General features: G+C 34.7%; 1 protein-coding gene across 4 annotated transcripts in view; it reads right to left on the reverse strand.

The window, feature by feature from the left end:
- The window catches only part of LOC116167840, a 105325-nt gene that overhangs the window by 11516 nt on the left and 69085 nt on the right, over nucleotides 1-24724 (reverse strand). Inside the window, exons 1-2 of one of the 4 annotated variants that reach the window (XR_004144659.1) lie at nucleotides 6207-6343; nucleotides 5185-6147 (exon numbers count right to left, since the gene is read on the reverse strand). The exons of 1 other annotated variant lie outside the window; for it this stretch is intronic. The gene's annotated coding sequence lies outside the window, so the exon portion shown is untranslated. Of the gene's footprint in view, nucleotides 1-809; nucleotides 916-5184; nucleotides 6148-6206; nucleotides 6344-24724 lie in introns of those variants that run through there. 2 more of the 4 variants (XM_031483390.1, XM_031483392.1) reach the window with 2 other exon arrangements.

A 24724-nucleotide genomic window follows, 5' to 3' on the forward strand; every position in this document is an offset into this window, starting at 1 on the left:
CTCGACACCATAACGAACCAAATAGCGAAAAAGTAGAACAATAGCTCTTAAGATAAAAAACTAGTAGCGTCGCAAAGTTAGCGGACGGACGGACGGACGGACGGACGGACGGACAAAGTGGCCACAATAGCGCATTTTTTTTTTATTTTTGTGGAAATGCGCTAAAAACAACAAACGAAAAATTTAGAGACATAAGATTGACTGTTATTTAAAATGATACATGATAAAATGTTGGTATAAATACTAAAACGGCGATCCATAGACTAGTCTTTGGACAGCTGAAATAAAAAGCAAAACTTCTATCCGTTTTCAAGTTAGCAACAGAAAGTACAATTTCCTAAATCTTTACAGCCTAAAGACTTCTTGGTTAACTCCTCTCAAATTTGTTCCTTCTAAGTTGATCAATTAGAAAAAAAATTGTTTTCTATGGTTTGCAGTAACCACTTAGAAACAATCATTGTATTTAAATTCGACTTTTGGTTCAGAGGATCACAGCCAGTCATACTGGGTACATTTTTAAAGAGATATGCGCGAATGTTGTGTTATATGTGGTTCCCGTGAAAAGCTATTTTATGTAGAAAATGTGGGAATACACCTGTTAGTGCCTGGTTAGGGTAGCTTAAATCGTTAAATGAGCTATGCCAGCCCATATTCCTATTAGTCTAAATAGTGGATTTAGAGGCGGTTTGTGAATGACAGAGCATCTAATAGAACGAAAAGATAGTACCACAGAAGTAACGCGCTTCATAACCTCTCCTGCTTAATTAAATTAATGATAACCTAAAGTCGGTCTCAAGACCCTAACTTACTTTTATCTCCTAATAAACCGAGTCACATCCAGATACCTCTAAAGAGCTTTCCGTTCAATACCAATGCAACAGTGTATCACATTTTCTCACCGTAAACGCGCGTGGTCTTATTGTTCCACCTTACTGCAACAACCTCATACGCTTAAAATCCACAGCCCCCACTTTTCCACTTAAATATTCATACGTCTAAATTGATTTTTAAAAGCAAGCTGCTACTCCTACACGCGATATCTGGTAATTCTTCCAGGTTATAAAAATTTATACACTATAAATGCTTTTATGTACCTTATCTTTTCTTTTGTAGACGGCCTACATTTTTCTTGCCCATTACAGCGAAATTGATATTGGAATTGCACAGTTCGGATCTTTATTATCGGAAGAGGGAGCTTTTCTTTTAATTAAGTAAAAATTAAGGTCCTTAATTGAAGTGGAAATGGAGAAAATGAAATTATCCTTTGTGAAAGGTCCCAGGATATTGTTAGCCGAATTTCGTAAATGGCCAATGTGGGTCGATATTTGACGATCGCAAGGACTCCAGCACGGTTTGTTTACCTCAGTGAACTGATTGGAGCTCTTCGGGAATACGAAATAACAGTCTGCGTCAGTCGGGATGCACGTCTGCAACGGAGTGTTTGTGCTTGAATGATTTGATCAAGGTTCCGGCGAGTAAGCACAGCTGATCCCAGTTGACAGGCTTGTATGTCGCGTAAGTCCTTGTTCCGTTTTGTCGTTATGACGTTATCCCTTCCAATTTCAGGCTTATTGCATAAATTTGTAGAATTGCAGGATAGAATGTATTTCCTTGCCAAGAAAGATGTCAAAGATGATATAGATACACAAAACCTTTTTTAATTGTATTTGAAATCGGTGAAACACAAATCAAAAGGAGTTTTAGCAGTTGCAGATCAGTATTAAGTTAAATTTAATTAAAAAATTTGTGCTCATCAAGTTAATGAGAAATTCAACTTTTTCTGACACTCACTTCACGCTGTAGTGTCAACATTGGTATTTTCAAAATTGTTTATTGCATTATTTTGGTCTCATTTTGTGCTAATTTGTTCTAATAATTTAAAATTCTGTGCGAGTTACGGTTAACTGGGTGTTGTCCGACCCGAAAAGGTACGGTTACAGATTCGCCACTGGAATATCTGCACTAAAGGTAACTCTGCTTCTTGGTTATAGCCTCTCCCCCGGCGTTCCGATATCTCCATCCTTTGATCTCGTTTCATGTATCTCTCTTCCTTATTGTTATCCTCTACCTGGCCCCCTTTCTGTTTCCCCTCACGAATGTTAAAAAAAATAGCCTCTACAATGGCCAAGAAATGAGACATACCATACCCTTCAGTCTCGTGCTGGGTAAATGGCCGGAGTCAGTTCAGTCTGATCAGTGTACCGCGGGTACCAGAAAAATTGTTTATGCTGTGGGTATCGAAGATGGAGCAGGGGTATGTTTAAATTAAATGTTTTTCCTTATTGAAAACAATTTATTTATATTTTTACATAATTTAATAATATTACTGTACTTCCCACATAGCATTCGATATCTTATGTATATACATTTTAAATCCATAATGTACAGGGAATATCCTGTCCATCTTATGTATATACTATGTATATTCATTATAGGATATGCATATGTATTTTATGTTCAGTATGGATATTCTATAAATATACATTTTGGATGTGCTATGTATATACATGGGATTATATGTTATGTATATGCGTTTTGCATTTGATACATGCGTGTTCTGTATTACCGACGTTACAAACGTTAGCGTCTCATTTGCTGTGAATTACGGCGATGAAGATAGTAAGGTGCTATTGCAAATACAGCTCATTTTTCTAAAATCAGGAGTGTTATTCTGCGAGTTATTAATGAGTTTGTTTGTCTAATTTTGACAGTGAAAGTAATGATTTTTATTTCGTGTGTGCATGATCTAAAGTTGCAAATATGTGTTAGTGAGATGTAAAGACTGGATGGGAATTAATATAAGGACAAGAATGGCAGGTATGTTAGCAACCTATTTGTTATGAACTCGCGCTATTATAGTGTTGAACAAGAACACGATCAAAATGACTCAAGACTACAGTGTTAAATAAAACAATAATAATTTCTTAAGCACATTTTCCATTGTATACTAAGAGACTTAATAAACAAAAAGCTCCACTCCGTGAAAAGAATTTATTTATGAAGGTATAGACCAGAGCTGGGCAGAATACTTTCAAAAAGTATTTGAATACTAAATAGTAAATACTTTACACAAATCAAAGGTATTTGAATAGCTAAATACTTTTACGTCCAGCACAAGCGAATACTAGATACAGATACATTGAAAAGTATTCAAATACTTTAAAAAATAAGTATTCAAATACTTTAGAATGTATTCGAATACTATAAAAAGTATTCGAATACTTTGAAAAGTATTTCATTAACTTACTTTGAAAAGTATTCGAATACAGTAAAAAGTATTCAAATACTTGTGACTCAAATACATTAAAAATGTAAAATAGTATACTAGATAAAAGTCTTAATAGTACTTAAAAAATCAAGTTATACTTTGTATGGGGTTAGCTTTTTTTATATTTCTATTGTTATATACAAATTTAAGGGGAGTAAAAGTAATAATTTCAAACAGTTCCAAGATTGGGCTACTAGTTCAAAAGTTACAGCCCTTTGAATTTTCTTTCGAAATTGGTTTCTAGTCTATAACTTTTGATTGAGAAGTCTGATCGAAAAAGTACGAATTGATTTGGATTCTACGCACCAAAATTAATATGAAAAAGTGTTTTCCCGAGAAATTTTGGTGTAGTCGATTTTTGGTAAAAAAGGAAGGTTATACACTGCCTTTTTTGAGGCCCGAAAAAAAAATTGTCTCAGAACGACCCGGAAAAAAAATTTTCTTATAGAATGTGGCCTGTAGAATCCATAATTTCAAACAGTTCCAAGATTGGGCTACTAGTTCAAAAGTTACAGCCCTTTGAATTTTCTTTCGAAATTGACTAAATATTTGTGAAAGTATTTGAGTTACAAATACAAATATGCTTCCATAAAAGTATTTAATTACAAAGTATTTGAATACTTTAAAGAATTTGAATACTAAAAAGTATTTACAAAATCGAATACTGCCCAGCTCTGGTATGGACGCTAGTAAACTTCCCGAATGTTAGAGGAATCTCTATAGAACATCCATTCTGAATGTATACAACATACATAGAATATCCTATTGAACATCTTTTGCATATTACAGGAATATTCATGATATATCCAGTTGTCAGTATACCAATATACATAGCATGTCTGATGCATATACATGCATATACATAAGACATCCAAAACGTATATACTATGTATTATGTGAAGTCTGCCAAACTTATATCCCATGCACATACATCGGACATTTGCGACATACTTTTCCACATTCTATGGATATACAATATCCCACGTGGAATGTACATGGTATATGCAATGTATATATAATAGGTCTGCTATGTGGGTTATATATTTGTTGGGAAAATTAGACTAGTAAGTTAAGTACAAGTTCCAAGATCAGCAATCATCAACCAAACTTCTAGATACCTTAACACACAATTTTAGTCATCAAGTCTTCTCGTGTGTGCTCGTGTAATGCGGTGTTGCCGACATTTCTTAGAAACCACTGTAAGCGGTCTACAAATCATTATCGCCCGGTTCAAAGTCCTTTTAAATGGTAAGAAAGTGCACCCTTGGTACTATCCAGGAAAAGGTGCCTAAAATAGACACCATGAATACGTTGGCGTTACAGCAGCAGGAGGTGGATCAACAGATGAAGAAACTTGTGACAAATACGAAAAAAGGGCCCAACAAACAGGAAGACCACAAGATATATCACTTCAAAACGGGAACAGCTGGACGTATTTATCAAGAAAGTCCAGCAGAGGTGCCAAAAAATAAGCGAGTCAGATATTAAAGACCACCAATACCACCAGGATAACTACATGGGGCAAGTCCAGGTGTACATTGTACAACCAGACTGTCGAACTCCTTGACCGCGTCCAATAAAAAAGTTAAGATGGCTGTAAATTAATATTTTAACAGCCTTCCAGACTGTCACTTCCGGGAAGTAATACTGAAGTTGGAAAAACGCTGGACTAAGTGGGTTGGAGTCAAGGGAGATTATGTAGAAAAATAAATTTTTTTAACTGAAAATCACAGTCCTTCATTGTCAGGCCGAGAACTATTGACCTTGCACTCGTATAGTAACGTTCAAAAGACAGACTTTCCAAGGAAACAGTGATGCTTTAAAGGTTATAGTTGTAATAGTTTTGAATACCTATAGTCTCAACATCAGAACCGCGGTGTTAATATAGAACACTCATAAAATTCCATAAATTTTTAATAATGGAAGTTTAAGCCGCTGCTTCATCTCCTACTTACCACAAAACCACTAAAGATACGCGATAGCAAACTTCCAAGTTTATGGAAACTCCCCACTCCCAAATAAAAAAAAGCTGTTTGCGAATTCATTTAACTCATAACATATTTACGTGCATCTTAACATTTTTGAAATATTTATAACTTTCTACTTAACTCGTAAAATGAATGTTTAGCCTTTATGAACTTATAAAATATTTACGACGTATCGAGTGGCGAATGCCGATATCGGGAGTTATCTTTAAGTGAAGATTTAAAATCGAAAACGTTTGCTTTCTCGTCCTAATTAGTTTCGGAACTATTTGCTTCGTCCTAAAAATAACCAAGCAAATTAAATTCCTCGCCTGGTAATATATTTTAGTACAACCGCATTAAAACAGCAATAATCGCCGCAGTTTGCGGGAAAGCCGCCATTGGCTTTCGGGATCAATCAACTATTTCAGGTATTTCAATTGACTTTGGGCAACCGCGAAAATTTATTTTAAACCAAGAATACCATTTTTACGCTCAAAATTAAATTCCTGTGTTAATCAAACGGCAGTTCATGAACGCCGCCGCGTACAATTATAAGATGGCGAAACAAATTTGAAATACGAGGCCACAAATAACAATCTGAATTCCTAAGCTAACTCCCTTCAAAGTGGAGCTTTTGTTTAAATTCTGAAACTTTTGTTACGCCACAACAGGAAAAGAAAGTTTCCGATGGTTGAAGTAGGTTGAGTGATTAAATGCAGTTAGATTTGTTTTGTAGAAAGTACCGCTTCAAACTTCTTTTCGCAAAGATCGAAGCGGAATTTATTTTCGCTATAAATTCACTAAGGTGATTATTTCTGGTGCGGGCTATTTCGATGACGCGTTAGTAGTTGCAACCGAGCTTCATTGAAATATTAATCTGGTTGTAACGGTGTAGCTTTGTAATGTAATCGTCTATGGATTTAATTACGCATATATGAATCCTAATATAATAACAACATAGCATTTCATACCTCCATGTTTACTTCTGTGAAGAGGACAGAAACACTTTTAATAAAAGTATTCGAATTCAGGTTCATATGACACGCATACCGGTTTTATTAGAGCAACAGTCAATCAACTAGGTACCGATTATAAACTTTTTGAAATATCTACAAAGAGAGTTAACACTGCATTAAAGTAACAACCCCACCATGGGATGCACCTTGTCGTGGTGGTGGGGACTAGTAATCACTATTTTCTACTATATTTTTACTAAACTGATCACGTGTAATAATTACCATGCTTTTTTAATTGTACCGATTGGAATCGTTAATGACTAATCTGCTCATATCAAGACAGTGACCTAATGCTGAGTTACAAGTGTAACCCCATAGAAATTACCGTTACATGAAGTGGGAACGGGACTTTCTCTTCCACAAAATAATTGTGGAAATTCTTGTAAATTTTCCATAAGTAGATTTATGACAAGTTCCAACAAAGGAACATAAGAATGACAAGAGATGGTTTCAATACGAGAACAATGCAGCATTATAATACTGAAGCTGTGTGCGCAGGGATCTTTGTTACAGAATTGCAAGGACCTACTTATTGTTTTCGTTAGTTGTTACTTGATAGAGTAAATTTTCCTTGCAATCCAAATATATTCAAATTACATTAAAATACTCTCCGCATGACACACAAAAAAGTAGCTACCTACTACGACTTTATCCTTAAATTATAGTTATCGGGCCACGTCTATGAATTATTTAATTACAAATGTTTAGATTAAAGCAATTTACATACGCAATTACCGTATATCACACGCTTGCTTAAATTGTACCTGTGTATACGTAATACTGTTCGAATTAACCCAATGACAACACAATTACCATTTATTAATATTTATTAATTTTGATATTTTGTTAATTCACCCGAAGCTCGCCCATTAGTAACTTGTACTAAATTTAACTCGCTCTCTCTAATTTTTAATTAAATATGAAACGTAATGGGAAAGTGGAACTCGTGTAAATAGCCGATATACTTGTTTACTGCGTTCTAACAGAGAGCAATTAAGTTATCTCGACTGTGAGGTTATGTAAACTACTTTAATGGGTAACTTGAAAGTGCAAAACATTAGTGCACGTGACAAATTTATCTTGGGACTTAAAGGATCGCATTGCGATAAAACGAAAGTGGAAAACAACTTAGATTGATCCCCTTCTGAGTAAAAACATTAAGTTTATTTTAAACTTTGTGCACCACCTGCGAAACTTTTACAGAATCTTGCATTTTTCGGTTTAGTTGATCCAATAGTTCAGAAATTCAAAAACGATTTCCGTGGAGAAATTGGTTGTACGACACATTGTAATACTCTTCGTGTATACATTTGAAAGTTCCATAGCTTTACTTGTTTTATAAATGTAGAAAAGGAAAAGCACAAATTCACATTATTAAACGAAACATCGCTGGTCCCTGAAGTCTGTGGTTTATTTCGCATACGAAATTGAATCGGTCTCCTCTGTCAAATGGATCTTTCTTAGATTATTTGGATAACTGTCGCGTCGGATGTCCCAAAACTCCCGCGAAGTTGGAAATTTTTCAGACACTGAATCGCTGGTGGTTTTTTGATGGTCTACTCTACTATGTAGCCAAGAAAATGTACACTAGTTTAATAGTGTAGATCACTTTAATGTTTTCCTAGTGTTTCAAAATGTTATATTTCTTTTAATTCTTAACGTTCATTCGACGCTCTCCAACTGATTTTTACCTGCAACCCTTTTGAATAGCAACCACATTCGCCCAGCCTTTGCTCAAAAATATAATATTCGGCCATCCTACGAATAAAGCGAAAATCCTAATTAACCAAAAATAAATATATTTAAATAACTTAATTCTGAAGATACTGAGGTGGGCAACGATTGAGTTTTTCTCGTTCTTCGTCCTCATTTTCCTCTTCAGACTGGCTCATTCTCCAATCGCCGTCTACTATGATATTTTCTTTAAGAGTTCTGCCGAGGAAAATTATAAAAAAAGGTTTGTAGTGTTTTGTGTTTGGTTCTTTTTGTCCTAGGAATCAGTGCCCACAGCATTATTTATTTTGCTCGCCCAACGTGGGGCATTACATTCATATTTTTTGTGTGGCCCGAAATTTAAGGGTCACAGCAATATAATTATAATTAATATAAATAATTCAATAAATTTATATATTTAATGCATTATTATACTTGTCTCCCCTCTGAAAGGCTTGTTTTCGCAGTGATCTGTTAAATTATTTGTTGGAAACGCTTTAGAATTGGGCGTAACGGGGCGTAATGTAAGTAATACAGTCTTACCTACATGACCCATTTGTTAGAAGTATAATCTTCCATTTCCTAAATGAGAACTTAAATCTTGGGTTGGTGTTTCTCACTTACTTATTCATTTAATAATATTACAAACACATATTGTGGGTATTTAGCGTAGAAACACTGGTATGAATATTTAATATTTGAAAACTTTTGTCTTGAACAAAACGTATTTCCGCTAAAGTTGATGTGAAATATTAACGTAGCGTTCTCAACTACGCCATTAATGAATAATGAATATCTTCAGCATTTGTTTATGGAAAATGCTGCGTCTCCATATTTTCGCTATTTATCTGTTTCAGAAATTTTAATACCCTTTAAGGTTTTGATTGTAACTTTTTTTTATTCCGTGCGGCATTTTCGAAATGCGACTAATTTGTTGAGCGTAAACGCTCATTGTAAGCTCAACGACATGGCTTACATTTATTTTTATTGTTTCAAAGTTAAGATTGTACCTTTTTTTCTTTTATTGCACGTGCTTGTAACGGTCCTTTGGAAACACTCGAGGTGTACTTATAAACAATGTTATAACCGCCGCGCCTACGAAAGAACAATGTAAAACTTTCTCCTCTCTGAATTTTCATTATCCCCAAGATTTACGCTAATGATTGCAGTCGCTTGCTTTATCGTCGTAGCGTTGAAGTTCTGGTTAGCATCGGAAGTCGTTCATTCGCGAATAATCGCAACTATAACAAATTTCGGTAAGTTTTGTTGTATTATGTACTATCAACTGTTGTAGAACCGGAAACCGTACAAACTGCGCAGCGATGAATTGTAACTGCAGCAACCCCTAGCATCCGTATGCGTTATACGAACATGTCGCGTATAAGGAGCTTTACAATACTCTCAATTGTGGTTTTCCTTTGCTTAGATTAAATTTACCGCTCTATATGTTTATTGTTATGACATTCACTTGTGACATTCCTTGCAACTCAAAAGATCCCTATTAATAGATCAAATGCAAGGGATGAGTGAAGGTTAAACAAATTGAAGTGATAAGGAGACCTTTTTGTTAGCACATGTTTTATAGGTAGGTTTCGAAGATCTGTAGTTAGGATTGCTCTCAATGCCAATTTTCAAGGTCACATTTTGTGGAAATTCTGGCAGAAGCTGGGAATTATTATACGAATCAGAGGTATCCATGATGTGATGAAACTAAACATGGGGTTGTGCAGAATTAAAGTCGTTAAATTAAACACAAAACACAAAACCTTCCCCATTCTAATTTTTTTTTCATTTATTAGTATAGGGAAGGTTTTGTGTTTAATTTAACGACTTTATGGAATTTATCACCTTAGCTCTTCCTTGATTTATAGCGCGGGAATTAAGCAAACGAGTTAACGATTAAAGATGGCTGTTTACGCTAATGAATCATCATTTCGTAGGCGTCAATGAGTTAAAAAAAATGAAGAGAGTGATAGTAGGAAAACATTTTTGAGGCATTCGTTAGCGGTACACGAAAGTATCAACCGGCCACAACTAAGTTTTGGATTCATTCGGTACAGAAGTGCCGAGATAGTCCCCGTAGAATTTTGAGTAAAAATGTAATTTCGAGATTAAGTGCGATAAAGTTTCGTGTGCCAAGGGTGTGCTAAAAAACGTGGGGTGGAATTTATATTCGAATTTGTGTTTTTGTCACGCGGGAAAAGTAAAGTATTAATTTAAAAAAAAGAAATACAACTTTCGAGAAAGCGAGAATAAGTTCAGAGACTCGGCCCTCATCGACCTGAAAACGTCTGTACCTAGGGAGTGCCACCCATACGATACAATACGATATTGGTAACATGGGAAAGCAGCTTAAACATCCGCATTTTAAAGAATCGTACGTAAGAACCAAGCGAATTTGAAATGTCTAAAAATTAAGGGTAAAATTCTAGAGGATTAGAACAAATGGAATAGTTTGCTCAATCTCCCTCTAAGAAGGGTCTGTAAAATTAAAAGCCTAAAGAATTAAAAAAAACAACGAATCTGAAAAAATCTTTTTTTTTTAAGTAAAAGAGGTTTTCATTATTTAAACAATGCCTGACAGAACAGTGACAGATACTGCACTATCAGACGTTGACTCATCCCAATAATATTCGCCCTGCGCCTGCACTAGCTTCGTGGAGAAGGACAATGGTGCGCGTAGACTGAATCTTATTTTACGAATCGCAGTACGCTTCCGTCTAAATTGTTTTCCTGAAATTCTGAATGCGATTTGGAAAATCAGCGATTCGGATAGTCGGAGTTTGGATAATTGGAATATGAACAAAAATTATTCCTTTCGTTGGTGTGCTTACTCCTCTGAAATTTACCTTCATAATCCTTGATCCCCTTTACTGCTTGCTACTAAAAGAAACACTGAATGGCCATACAACTGCATATTGAGAATAATGGCCAATTGCACCGTCAAAATTAAGTAGCGCTTAAAGTTAAGCATAACTTAAATGCCATAGCAACAATTGTCTTAATAATCGTTGCCATAGATTTTAAGCTCGACTTAACTTTAAGCAAGGCTTAATTTTGTTGGTGCCACTGGACATAAATTTTTAAGATTCCCATGTGCGCATTCCTTGTAAGAATATGTAAAATTGCTATGAATGAAATATACCTAACTTAAATCACAAATTTTGAAAATACATATACAGTGTGTCCCTCGATTATTTGGTCGCTACCTATCAAATACAATAAAATTTGAATAGAATTTTGAGCTTCTGAGGACCAACCCTGCCTGGATGAAAACTACCTAATTTATGACATAATTTTAGTTTAGAAAACACAAGGGTGTCTTTGAAATGTTCAAAAAACCCTTTGGGAACAGGATACGAATAAATGTTATTAAGAAAAGTTGTTCAAAATGAACAATGAGTGAAATAAATTCCTAGGCCTACATCGATTTTTTTTACGTTTTTATTTTTTGTCTGTATTTTTGAGGAAATCCGACAAAACCAGGGACAAAAGGTTTCTTATAAAAAACTGTTCGAAATAGAATGTAATGACCGTGTGACAGATAGGAACACTATAATTACTAATTTAGAGCAAGCCGATATGAAATCCTCAAATCATCACATATTTTAAATAAAATACTGAAGTGTCGGCTTCAAATTTGATGCACGGCTATTACGCAAAAAAGTTTTTTGAAAACGTCAAAGGCGCCCTTGATTTTTTGAAACTAAAATCAATCACAAATTAGCAAGGCTGGTCCTCAATCAATTTGGAATTTTGTTGTCCTACAAGAGACCACCAAACAATCGGGGGACATACTGCATGTATATAGATACACACATCTAAAAAAGTGTTTTATTTATAATTTGAGACGCTAAATGAACCTACATATTTGATGAACACCGTTTAATATGTTATTACTGAAATTCCACCACAAATGACATTTCTCGAACAAATTACCCATTTACCCTACAAATTCCAATGATATTCAAAACTCAAACTGATCAATCCTTAAACTTAAAATATCTCACACTTACCTACAGCGAAATTTTGAGAAAATTCAAAAAACCTAAATGAAAAATTGCTGCCGTTACATGGAAAATAAAATGATTGAAAGATTGAAAGATGTACACAGTCAGTAAATAAACGGATTATACCTTCCCCATGAAATTTAATAATAGTAATATATAATCTTATAAAAACACGAATAGTTTCGACGGTTCAGTCATCTTCAGGTGAAAAACTAGAGTGAAAAATATACATTATAAAAAATTTGTACCCAAAGTCTAGTGTATAGATTAATTTAAATTTGGAAATGCTTATTATAGCGATAGAACTAAAAATGATTTATGTAATCTTAGAGTAGTCGTTGATAGGTACTTACAATAAACCGAGGTATAAAGGCCGGGACGGAGTTTTATGTTTTAAACATGGTATTTAAAACCCAATTAAGGGCAGGATGGTTGGAACCGCACGATTACTGTAGAAACATTACTGCACACGAGGGTCCCATGGGGGGTTGTTATCAACGAAATAAAAATTGAATTATATTTCAAAACTTAGGTAAAACTGTGAAACCGGAATCTAAAAATTTAAAAATTTAAATTACAAAATAAAGTATTGTTGGTTTTAATGCGGGATGGGTGTTCATGGAGGTAGAGAATCTCCCTGTTTGGCCTATATAGAAGGATTGGCAGGACGGACAAATAAGTTTGTAAATGCCACTTTTTTCGGTGAGGGGGATAGAGTCTTTTGTGTGGGACAGAAAGGATTTGGCATTGTTGTCAGCTTTGAAGGATTATGTTTATATTGTTTTTTGAAGATGTTTTTAAAGGAATTCGAGGCTGAACCAATAAAGGGTAAACAATGGAAGGGATGATTTTTTTTCGGGAGCAGGAGACAATTGGGTGGATCTATTGAAATTGTGTTTGTAAAGGAGTTTTTGTTGTAGCAATGGTAGTAGGTTTCCTGTAGATACCTATATCTAATTTTTTGGAGGTACGTTCAATTGAGAGGTCTAGGAAATTGAGGGTGTTGTTGGTTTCTTTTTCTAATGTAAATTGTATGTTTTTATGTAAGGACTTTAGGAAATTGAAACAAGAATCAAGTTATGTATTAGATTTAAATCGAGTTTTCGATCCGTCGATACCAAATCTTGAAATGTGTATTAATTGTGGCAGAAGGGATACGCGTTACTATTTAGTTGTAAACTTTAAATTAGAATAGTCGAATGCCTAAACGAAAATACACAATTAAACTTCAGAATATCACCTACTGATATCTCTTATTTCTATTTATAATCGATCTACATTTATTAGAAAACGAACATAAAGTTTAATTGTTGTATTATTCTAATCGATTCTAAAATACGTACAAACAACGAAATTTACTACAATTTCCGTTACATGCGGTGAGATTATTAGGTAATACCCCAACCAAAAGTTGCAGTTCAGCAACTGATCAGCTTAGTTTCCGTAGAAATTTGCAGAAAGTGCGCTTCGATCCGTGTATAATCTGTCGGGCAAAGTTTCCATTAGCTTCCGGTATGTTTTGGCTTTAAACTTTAAGTAGAGACGCTCGAAAGTATTTTCCGAAATTGACTTGCGTTAGGTACCTTACGTATACCTTCCAGAAATCAATTCAATAAGACTTAGTAGTAGCATAGTTTAGTTTAGCGAGGAACATTTCAATATTGAAAGGAAATGGAAAAATCTTGTCAGAAAGTTGTTTGTATATAAATACAGAAAAAATACGATTTAGGTTGAGTTTATGAATCCAGTTACGTTTGCACAAACGGAAGCGCGTAGCTTTGTATCGAAATGGTGCAATATGGTGGAAACCGTAACAGCGGGAATTTATAGTATCGTTCCCGAACGGTAACCTGTGTCTTTAAATCAAAGCTATAATAACTTGCTTGTCAGTGACACGTGCCACGAAACAGAGCATTAAAACCGGCTTATTTCGAATTATAATCCCCCCCTGTGGATTAAGTACAAAATTTGTCATTACAATTAGGGATAATGTATTTGAGTTTGTAACCTTTAGTTACCAAAATTAGAGAAGAGCCTTCCTTAACGGGAACTTAATTAGCGTTTGTCCATATCTTTGACTACAGTGATTGGCAAAACAGAAATGGTGCACCTATCTTTTCCGATAGGCATCTTCATGCAAAGTGGAAGTTACTAACTTCCAATTCAAATAATGACAGCTCAGCTTATGAGAGGTGCTCGCTAACGCTGAAAATATCTCCATCTCGATATTTCCTACTTTAAACTTAGATAAAAAGATTACATAAATTCTGTAAATAGCATTCTATCTGCCGAAAATATTTATTTAAAATATACATTCGAGTTGGATATCGAAGTTGAACGGGTCCTTGGAGAAATCAAACAACGCTTTTCAAACAACGCGAACGCACAAGTGAGTGTAATTTGTTTATGGAAAGTTTCAATTACCGTTCTCGTTTCTTGTTCGAAAAAGGCGAAAACATTTTCTAGGAACAAATTTGATGGTTTTGATTGACGTGTACCACTCAAAGGATTGAGACATGAGACTGTACTAATAACGGCAACAGCAGATTATAGACTTTAGTGTGTTTAATCAGATATATTCATAATTAAAGCGAGACAAATCACCAATAAAACATTTGAATTGATTGATTAGCTTTGAAATGCTTTTATGTATATACGCCTATAGACGATTAAACTGTAATTAGCAGGAACCAATGGCTTTATGTTATATTAAAAGTTCATATTTGCATACTAGTTTGTTCTACCATTATGTATAATGAAATAGAGCAAAACCAAATATGGACTAAAAGCTACGATCGACTCAAACAATTTGTCCAATAATTGAGTTTTGACTGGTCTAAATGACCAAAAAGCTTTTGGTAGTGGGTCCTTTGGATCGTAATCTCCATTCTCTGATAGACAATAGCGGCCTAAAGATCCTCAATAAGTATTGCCAAAAATGAAGAGCAAAACTATTTGGAGCAATAAATTCTTACTAAAAACAGATGACGCACCCCTTTAATCGATTTTTTAAAAGAAACAGAAAATCTGTTTGGGTATCCCCTCTCGCTTCACCGCTGGTTCAAATTTTTGAATCGGATGATATATGACTCTTGCAAAGGAGGTTTTAATTCTGATATTTGTAGCCAAAGTTCAAATGACGATTTACGATTTTACCATCAACGTAGACATTTGGGGGTAGTTTAAAGCGAATCGCACACGCTAATTTTGATTCTTGTTCTAAAATCATTCTTTAACTCATTTTTCCAAATCGCCACCACCCTCAATTCCTTTATCTGCCCGCTGTTTCTTTGCATTTGGTACGCTAAATATTTAGTTTCTTTTTCCTTTCGTATTCTTTATTCTCTCCATTTCCATTCTATATTCCTTTTCCTTCCACCCCCTTCTCAAATCTCACCACCTTCGCCTTATTCACATGTAGCTTCATTCCCTTCCTTACCCAATACTTTCCCTTCATCTGTTTTACCTCTTTTGCCATGGTCACGGCGTCGTCCGCGTATGCCAGGGACCATATCTTTCTCCGTCCCACTACTATCCCTCCACCTTGGCTCTGACGTAATACTTTTTCCACGTCTCTCAAGTAAAGATTAAATAAGGTTGGGCTAAATATATATACAGGCGATCGTTCCCCTCTTTTTTTCTGAAGCCCTTTTCTGTTTCCTCTTCTTTTCCGCTAGTCTTTCTTTTAGTGTTATTGTATAAACTCTATACGCTGTAGTTATTATAATTATAATATATAACTATAATTTCCCACACAATCTGCGTTTCCTCTTTTGAAGATCGGCACAACTGCCCATTCCTTCCACCCTTAGGGTAAACCACCTCTTTTTCATACCTTGTTCACTGGATTTCTCACCCTTTCCTTGACTCCATCTATTGCCAAAGTAGAAAGAGCAACGAAAGATATGAAATCAGGTAAAGCTACGGAGATAGATGGAATTCAAGTCCAGATATTAATGTGTCTTCAGGAAGAAAATTACGTCTTTATACTCGTATAATGATATAATACGAATTAAGGGAATGACTTGAAAATTTTCTGTAGACTCTGATGATACCTTTGGCTAAAAAGAAAAGAACAAGGAAATGTGATGAGCATAGAAGAACCAGCCTGCGAAAATATGGTTGAGAGTAGAAGGCTCGAGAGGAAAATGGAAGAAAGTGTAGCAGAAGAGCAATTCGGATTAGAACAAGACATGGAGATCCGATTGGATGTGTAAGAACAATAGGTTACAGGGTGGCCCAACGACAACGAAACAGACTGAATAACTCGTAAGGAAATAGTTTTTGAAGCAAACACAAAAGCAGGGTTGCCACCCCTTCAACAGTTTTAAATTGAGCATTGGGTCGAGTGACACATTTAACTTTTAACTTTATTCACTCACTCCCAAAAAGAAACAATACATTAAGTTTATAAAAAAATTGAGGCGAAGTTCAGCTTCGAAGTAATTCTTCTGAGCTGCTCTTACACTTAACCTCGTTGGTGGCGTATTAAAAATGTAAAACAAAACTAATTTACAACGCTCTATATTTCATGTGAAAACAAAGGGTAACAGAAAGTGGGCGCTTGTATACATTTATAGAACTGCACATCCAAAACCATCCTCCCATCCTAAAGTACAAGGGCTAATCTTGTGATGGATAAAACAGGAACTTAAAAATTGTATTAATGTTTAAAGCAGTGTTAGTGAAGCACCCCACGCCACTCTAAAGCAGAAATTCAAATCAAAAAAATCAAATCAAAATCAAATTCTAGAGAAGGCGGCTTATAACAAGAAATATAAGAAAAGAGAAAAAACTCATCAAATTTAGACGGAACCTGTGGAAAAAGCGAATAAGGTATCAAATAACGGTTGCCAGATACCAGATAATCGTGTAGTAGTGGTCGTTAACAGCGTTTTTCTATTTGGAAATATAATTTGTTTTTTAATGGTTCGCTTACACCAAAAAAGTTTAGTACCTGCTATAATTATTATTAGCAGTAAATGCACATTGAATTATAAACATACGAAGATGCAAATTAATTTAGCTTGCAACTGACGCGTCGTCGATTTGCGTCCAGCTCACAAAGAGCGACACTGCACTAAATAGCAAAAAACCAATTTAACTAAAACGATACCGCGATCGGATTGGAGCGATTCAATCAAACGATTTGATTTTGGTCATTGTTTTGTTCCATAGGAAAAGTTGTATAAAATTAATATTATGAATGCGTTGTGTGTGTCGCCCTAAATAAATTAAACAATTCTTTTCACGCCAGTCCTTTATTTTCAATTTGCTACGCACGCGTGAGAATTTGCATGATGGGTTTAGAGCGATGATAATTTTCGCAACATATTTTAGCGAGATGTGTAATATGTTTATGGGGCTGCGTGTGGCACGGTGTTGATACAATGGAAAAGTTGCTACCCTCGTTAGCGTGCAAGCGACATAAAATCAACACAGCTTTCGTTATATCAGCTTTACTGATGAGGAAACGGATTCCACCCAGGTTTTTATCTAAAAAATTGAACTTTAAATTATACTCTGCAAGTAAAAACAATCGTTTCATTTGATTGTCCATTAATTAAAACATAGACATGCTGGAACTCGGACACACATTATAACGAAAAATAGTCCAACAACGGTGCGTACCAACGTTTGAATTAAATTATGCATTCCCTCACACGTATTTTGTTGAACAGCTTTGGGCATTTATACCAAATTTTTCAGAATTGGATGCTTTATTGTTATTACAATTTTTAATTAACACATCAGTGCGAAATATTCCCTGCTTCGTCTTAAAAATTGTGCCCTTTGTCTTATGTCTTATGTTAAACACCACACTATTCCGACTTTACTTACATCTTGTTAACTATATTTGTTTTTAAATAATATCGCATAACAGCAGTACTCAGTTGACAACTAAAGTTAATATTGAAAAAGTTCGATCACAATACCACGAGCCTTTGTTAAGGATTTTGCTTCGGGATATACCTAATTCCCAAATACTGTCCATATTTTTGGACATTTATTTACGAAAATATAAATAAACGAAATAATTCCTGTGGGCCTGTAGAACTATAGCAGGCTATAGTTCAAAATTGATTCCGCATGTTATGATTTTATTTTGTTCCTTGGTGAAGCTTACGAAGATGCATAGCGTTTTGACAGTTGGTCAGGATAAGTTTGGTAGGTAGAAATTCTAACGTTTGTTTTTGTTGTATAATAATTGTAAGTAATAGATTTCATCGCGTTGCGTCAGGTGAATTTAATTATTTTCAAGATAAACACGTGTTATCGCTGATAAGAAAACAACAGGTGTATTTGGATCCTAGCGTAAATCAAATTTGGTTCTGCTTGGCTGTTTGTTTACAAAATCTTAAACAAGAAGCCTTTTAAAGGAAATACAAAAAACGAGGCTTGCTTTTTCGGTGGTGGTCGGACAGTTTTAAAGATATTGTTTTGGGCAGTCAGTCTGTTGGATGTTAAAACAGGTTTCCTCTGTTTTATAGTGCAGTTTGCTTATTGAAGAAAGGTCGGTTTTTAACTACGACAACATTGGTTTTTACATAATCCAGTGTTAATCCTCGCTCAGTTTTTAGCTACTTTGGTTTATGTAAAATTTATAGTTATTTTTGGGAGTCATTTTTCACGAATTTGGAAATTTACTGTCTGTCATTAATAATGTGGGTAATGTAGGGGAGAATTTGCGGAACTCATCGCAGAAGCATGACAATACGAGTATTTACACCGTCGTCACTCGTAGCCCTAGAGTTCAATTCAAACAAGATCTTTTTTACTTCTACAGTAATCTAAATATAAATAGAAAACTGTACAAAATTTATCTGCAAAAGATGTAAGTCAAATACAACGTAAAAATTAAGATAAAAATGAAGCTAGTGAGGCAAAAGAGTTTGACACGTCACCGAAGTTATGATATTGTCATATTTATTGTAGTGTGGGGACAATGATTACCGTTAAACGTTTTAATTAAATTGTTTCTTGTACTGTTATTATTTTCATAACGTAGGTACGATTTAATTCTATTATCCAATAAAGCGAAATTAAGTGGACAAGGAAGAATTTCAAAAATTCGCAATGGAATTCTTAACGATAAGATTGATCAATACAAGCGTCTCCGTTGGGAGGAATTACGGCTCTCCACAAAATGTGACGGGCTCTAAATTTAATAATTTCAGAGATAGACAAAATGAGCGAATCGTTTATGCAGTAATTGTAATAAAAAGATAGTACAATCAGCTGGGTTGCTTTTACATGCATGTCCCAATCAATTAAACTAAATTGTACAACGAACCGAATTTGGTTTGGTCAATTTTACTCTTCAAACACTAAATGCGACTGAAACAACAGGAAAATTTAATTACAATACCAACAATTACACATTCAGTATACAAATTTTGTAATTTTTCGGTTCGAGGCAAAGTTATCTAACTCAATTACGTTCTATGCCAAATTTACAGTACGTATTCAATTTAGAAACAAGTAGATGCAATTAGTATGTGTGTTAAGGGTTATTATCAGCTCTTTAGCGTCAGAGGTATATGTATGCATCGCTTAGAAACAAGCATGCGTAAATTACGCGTGATTGAGATACGGTTGTATCTGGGTAAGTGGCCGAAAGGGGAGTCACTCAGATTATACCTTTTCATGCATTTAAAAGTTGCAGAATCGTTTAATGGAGCGCAAAAGCTTTCAGTTGAGATTAAAAATGTTCCCTTCACTTAATGCGTTACTGCCTTGGAGTTATAAATATTAGCACCCGAATTTGTTTGCAAATGAGCTATGAGAAATGCGGATTATACGCAGTTGGCACATCTTTTGGACTGCATATTTTATACCTGCAGCGTAATGGTTAACGGACGCATTCTGCTAAATGTTAGGGCAAACTTAAAATTTAATTACGTTGATAATTAGATTGGTAATTTTAATTGAAAATTTGAATAAGGCTTTATTTTTGGTTCATTTAATTATTAATTAATCGAGCTGCATGCACAAAAACCGAAGTGAAAAATAACGTTAAACAACTAAATCTACCTAGAAATCTACTGCCCTTACCTAGCACAAAATTTTGTACTTGAAATGCCGGCTTATCTGGCGCAGTTCAGTTAAAGCTGGACTGTGGTGCTAAGGGTCCCTGGTTCGAATCCGGGTTCCGGCAGAGATATTTGTAAATAGTAATTGTAGTGGGTTGGGTTGGTGGAGCAAAATAAAAATAAAATAAATTAATAATTAAATTCTGATAGAAATTGCCTATTGGCTGTCAAGCTTTCGAATACAAAACTTAATCTAATTATAGCAAGGACACTATTCGCAACGTTCAAAAATCTAAACCTGCTCATAATAAACTGAAAATGTCCAACCGCCATCCAATTTCGATTAAATTATTTTTTTCTACAACTGTCAAAAAAACCTGTCATTTTCTGACGAATTTCGAAGCGCGAAGTACTAGATTTTTAAACGGTTAATTAATAAGTAAGGTTGCCCTTGACAACGTGCGCGAAATCGTCAACAGTGAAAAAAAGTATTTCGCGCACGTGACAAAGTTGAACTTAAACAGCAAATTTAATTAACAATCGGTTCAGTTGTAGAAAAAATATTGTATATAACGCTAGCGCGAAGTTATTTCGCGCATTTGACTGATATTTTAACTCGGCTTCGCCTCGTCAAAATACCTTCAGTCTCAATGCGCGAAATTGAACTTCGTGCTCTTGTTATATAAATAACTATTTTATTATACCTGAATCACAATCTCCGTTTTAAACACTCAAATGCGTGCGAAAAAGGGCCTTTAAAACACACGTGCTTTAAAGTTGCTAAGTAACGATACTTCAAGTATGACTTTTGAAACTGTCATCTGGATGAAATAAAAAATCCTCTTAGGTCGCTTTCTGTAAATGCAGAACATTTCTTTGGCTTTTGTACCTATCCTTTGGTTGAAGCTTTCACAAACGCGCGTAATTTAGGGTATGCTTCCAAATCTGTTCCACTTTTTAATCGCAGCATTGCTTTAAAGTTTTGAATGAATGCACCAAAATATAGAAGATTTAAATACCTTTGACATTTCCTTCATATATGCCAGCATTATGGATGCATTTAAGACTGTATTCGTAAGTAACTTCCTATTCATCCATGGAAACAACTTTTCATATTCTTTATAATAGGCTTTACTGGAGTTGGATTTTACACCTACCAACGTTTGTTTAGATTTTACAACAATCGATTTAATGGACGGTGTATTATCTTTTTCAACGGAAATCGTTTAATTCACAAAGACGATGATTTTTATAAGCAAACGTCAAGTGACATTTCCATGGCAATCGTGAAATTACGAACACCCAGCCCACTTAATTAGACATGTATTCGAGTATAACGTCAATATGACTTCATTGTATTTCCTATTTTTAAATTATACTGCAGGTATAATAAAAAATATTATAAGATACACGTGTATAATTGGTCTTTAAAGCACTTGCAACGTTAAAGGCACTCGCGTCGTGCCCTTAAACTCGTTGCGCGTGCTTTAAAGACTTGATTATACACTTGTATCTTAATATACTATTATGTCATAGTTTCCGTCATATGGGATTTCTCCCATTATCGAATTTAATTTTCATCAGCTTCTTCAGATTATTGAAATCCTTCAGATTCGTCGGGTGCAGCATACTGTTCAGATTCTTGATGTATCTTAGCGTGCGTAGATTCTTCGAGTTCTTTAGAAATTTCATATTCTTTCGGTCCCTAGGACTTTTTTTTGAGTTTGCTTCAGTTTCTTGAGTTTTCTTAGATTCTTCAGATCCCTTCGAATAATTCGAACGCTCCTATCGTAATCCAGAATCCAGAATCAGCTTCTTCCGTTTCTTTAAATTGTTCAGTTTCTTAAGACCTCTCTATTCCATTGGTTATTAAGATTTATTTAAACGTTTCGTTTCTTCGGACGTTTGACATCCTTCGGTTTTTAAGATGTTCAGATAATTCATATCTCCAAGGAAATCCCTTAGTTTCCTCGGATTCTTTCGTTTCTTTACAGTTTCAGGTTCTTTAGTTCCATACATTCCGTGTTGATTCTTCCGTTTATTTAAATGTCTGCAGTTTTCACACTCATAAAACCTTCACGGACTATTCGGTGTTTGAATTTCTCCGGTTTTTAAAATTCTTCAGATCCATCGGTCCATTTTTGATGATTTAAGTGCTTAAAACGTTTAGGTATGATTGTATGGATGCCTCCGTTGCTCCTATTTCGTCCGATCCTTAAGATCCTTAAGTACCAACTAAATTGTTCTGTGAACAGTTCCGTTTTGTTTTAGCGTCAATGGACTATTTCAATTTATCGTTTTCTGCGGGCTCCTATGATTTTGAGAAGGATCTCTTTTTCGGTTTCATCAGATTACTTCTTTTTTTTTAATTCTTTCGATTTATCAGTTCCTGATGTGGACTTTTCGAATTCATGTTTCTATTCTTTAAATTTTTAAGAGGCTGTTAGATTTTATTTTTAGTTTCATACAGCTACATTGTAAATCTGTAAAGCTTACTCTGCTGAATCTAAATGCGATTTGCATAGAATCTTACTTGCTCTCTTAAAATTTGTTGAATGACTTGTAAATCCTTTGAAGATAAACGTCAAAGCACCTTTGCAAGCGAAAAACTAATCAAGCTGTACGATTTACATGTCTTTTTTACACTTTACTTTAAGAAGTTACTCCCACGAAAACTAAACAATTTTGCTTTGTCACATCAGAACGTAACACATTCATCGAATTAGCTAAAACAGCGGTGTTTGAAATTACTAGAGCAAACATGTTCGCGAAACTTTATACTTGCGCGCCGCACAATTCCTACTAGGCTAAGAAGATGGCAACTTCCATTCCGTTTGAAGTGACGTGCTTGCATTACGTCGCGGTTATACCGTTCAGTATCAGTAATTTAATTACGTTCTAATTTAAGTGAAGCTAAATTGAAATACACTGCCACGACGATATTTGCATAAAATGTTACAGTTTTGCATAAGAAATCATACACAATTGCGTCCAGGTGGAAACACGTTGAAATTACTTCCCTAGATAACGTCATCCGCATTTTTACGTAAAAACTATCCAATAGTTTGCGACACTGTGGGAGCTTAGGTTTTGATTTACCTGTATGCAGTTTGTAGAGAAAATATATGCTCTATATTGCGTTTATTTTCCTATATATACTAATAATGTCGGGTATTTTCATGACATACATGCGAATCCGCCTTTTTATTTCATTTAGAATTCAATCCGCTTATTCATTTTCACTATACACCGTAGTGAGCTTTTCAGTTTTTCACTATTCAAACATTGTACTAGTCAAAGTTGAAAACTTCATTTCAAACTCTATCTGACGAATATTAAACGCAAAGTTTATTATTAGTTTTTTAATCGTTACCATGTTTTGAATCAACATCTAAGAGAGTTCTGTTTTTGCGGACTGTCTGACGGTCACATTTTTAGGATTCTTCGGATTTGTACCAGTCCAATTACGGTTTGGGCTGGATGTTGTCATTTCACTCAACGAAACCAAGTGTCCTACTATGTAAAAAAAATCCGCTGAATCCGAAAATCATAGCCCCCCTGGCCCGACCGGGATATATTGTTATAAACAAAAAGCGAAGCAAAAATGGGGGTAAAATGTTTTTTTCCCATTTGACTTCAATTATCTTGCTCTGAGAGAAAAAATGAATAGAAATGAATTTGTTTCGATTCGCAATTTTCTACAGGATACGATTGGTATAGAACGATCATTTTCAAATGTTATTGTTTTTTTTATGGAAAAATATAAAAAAGTAATCCCGAAGACTAACAATTTGTTATTTACTAAGTAAAATTCATCCGATCTTTTTGAAAATTCGAACTTGATCACTTCATTCAATATATTCAATATTCAATATGACAAACTCAACCACCGTAGGTTTTATAGTTATTGCATAATTAAATAAACAAATTTAAAAAAAAACGATGCTTTGTCTTTCAAACTGGATAACTCTCAGATCGTTTTCAATTTTTTAAATATATAGTGGAACCTTAAAACAACCTTTTCCAAAAATTGTCCGATGACCGAATGGAATAACTCACGAAATATAACAAGAAAAGTAACTCTATAACAGGACCTTGGCAATTGGATTTATAAAAATCATTTAAATCAAATAAAACCATAAAACACGCCTTAAAAAATCGTTCGGTACGACCCAATTTGCAAAATAATAATAATAATAATAATTCCCCCTGTGGGTTCGGGCGTAGAGTTCACCCACTCCCGCCTGGAGGTCGTAGAAGGCGACTAATGGGACGGCTAGTCCAACCGTGTGATGAATTGCCCTTAATCTGTTCCAATTCGAAGAATTCCATCCTATTACCCTACTGTTACAGGTCCATTTTTAGTTTAGTTTTGCGTCATTTATTTTGATTTTTAGGTTAGGAATTTGTTTATTTTGTTTTGAATTTCATCTCATAGGCGTACCCATTTTCTTAAATTTCTTCTTTTGATTTCTTCGCTTCTTTCGATTCTTACCCTCTTCTTACAATTGTATTTACCTTTTCACGCTTTAAACGCTTCTTCTTTCCTTACTGTTTTCACTATTCTAATTTTCGAAGCTTATGTGTACTATTTTATTCCATGTTACGCCTCTGATTCGTTTCAGGGCCATCTGTTGGTATTTCGTCTAAACTACGCTATTCTTTCCCGCTCTTTTCAAAAATCTATTCTTCCTTTCCCGCTAACTTTTCATGTTCC

This window comes from Photinus pyralis, unplaced genomic scaffold, assembly GCF_008802855.1.
Source record: "Photinus pyralis isolate 1611_PpyrPB1 unplaced genomic scaffold, Ppyr1.3 Ppyr1.4_LG4, whole genome shotgun sequence".
Lineage (NCBI taxonomy): Eukaryota > Metazoa > Arthropoda > Insecta > Coleoptera > Lampyridae > Photinus > Photinus pyralis.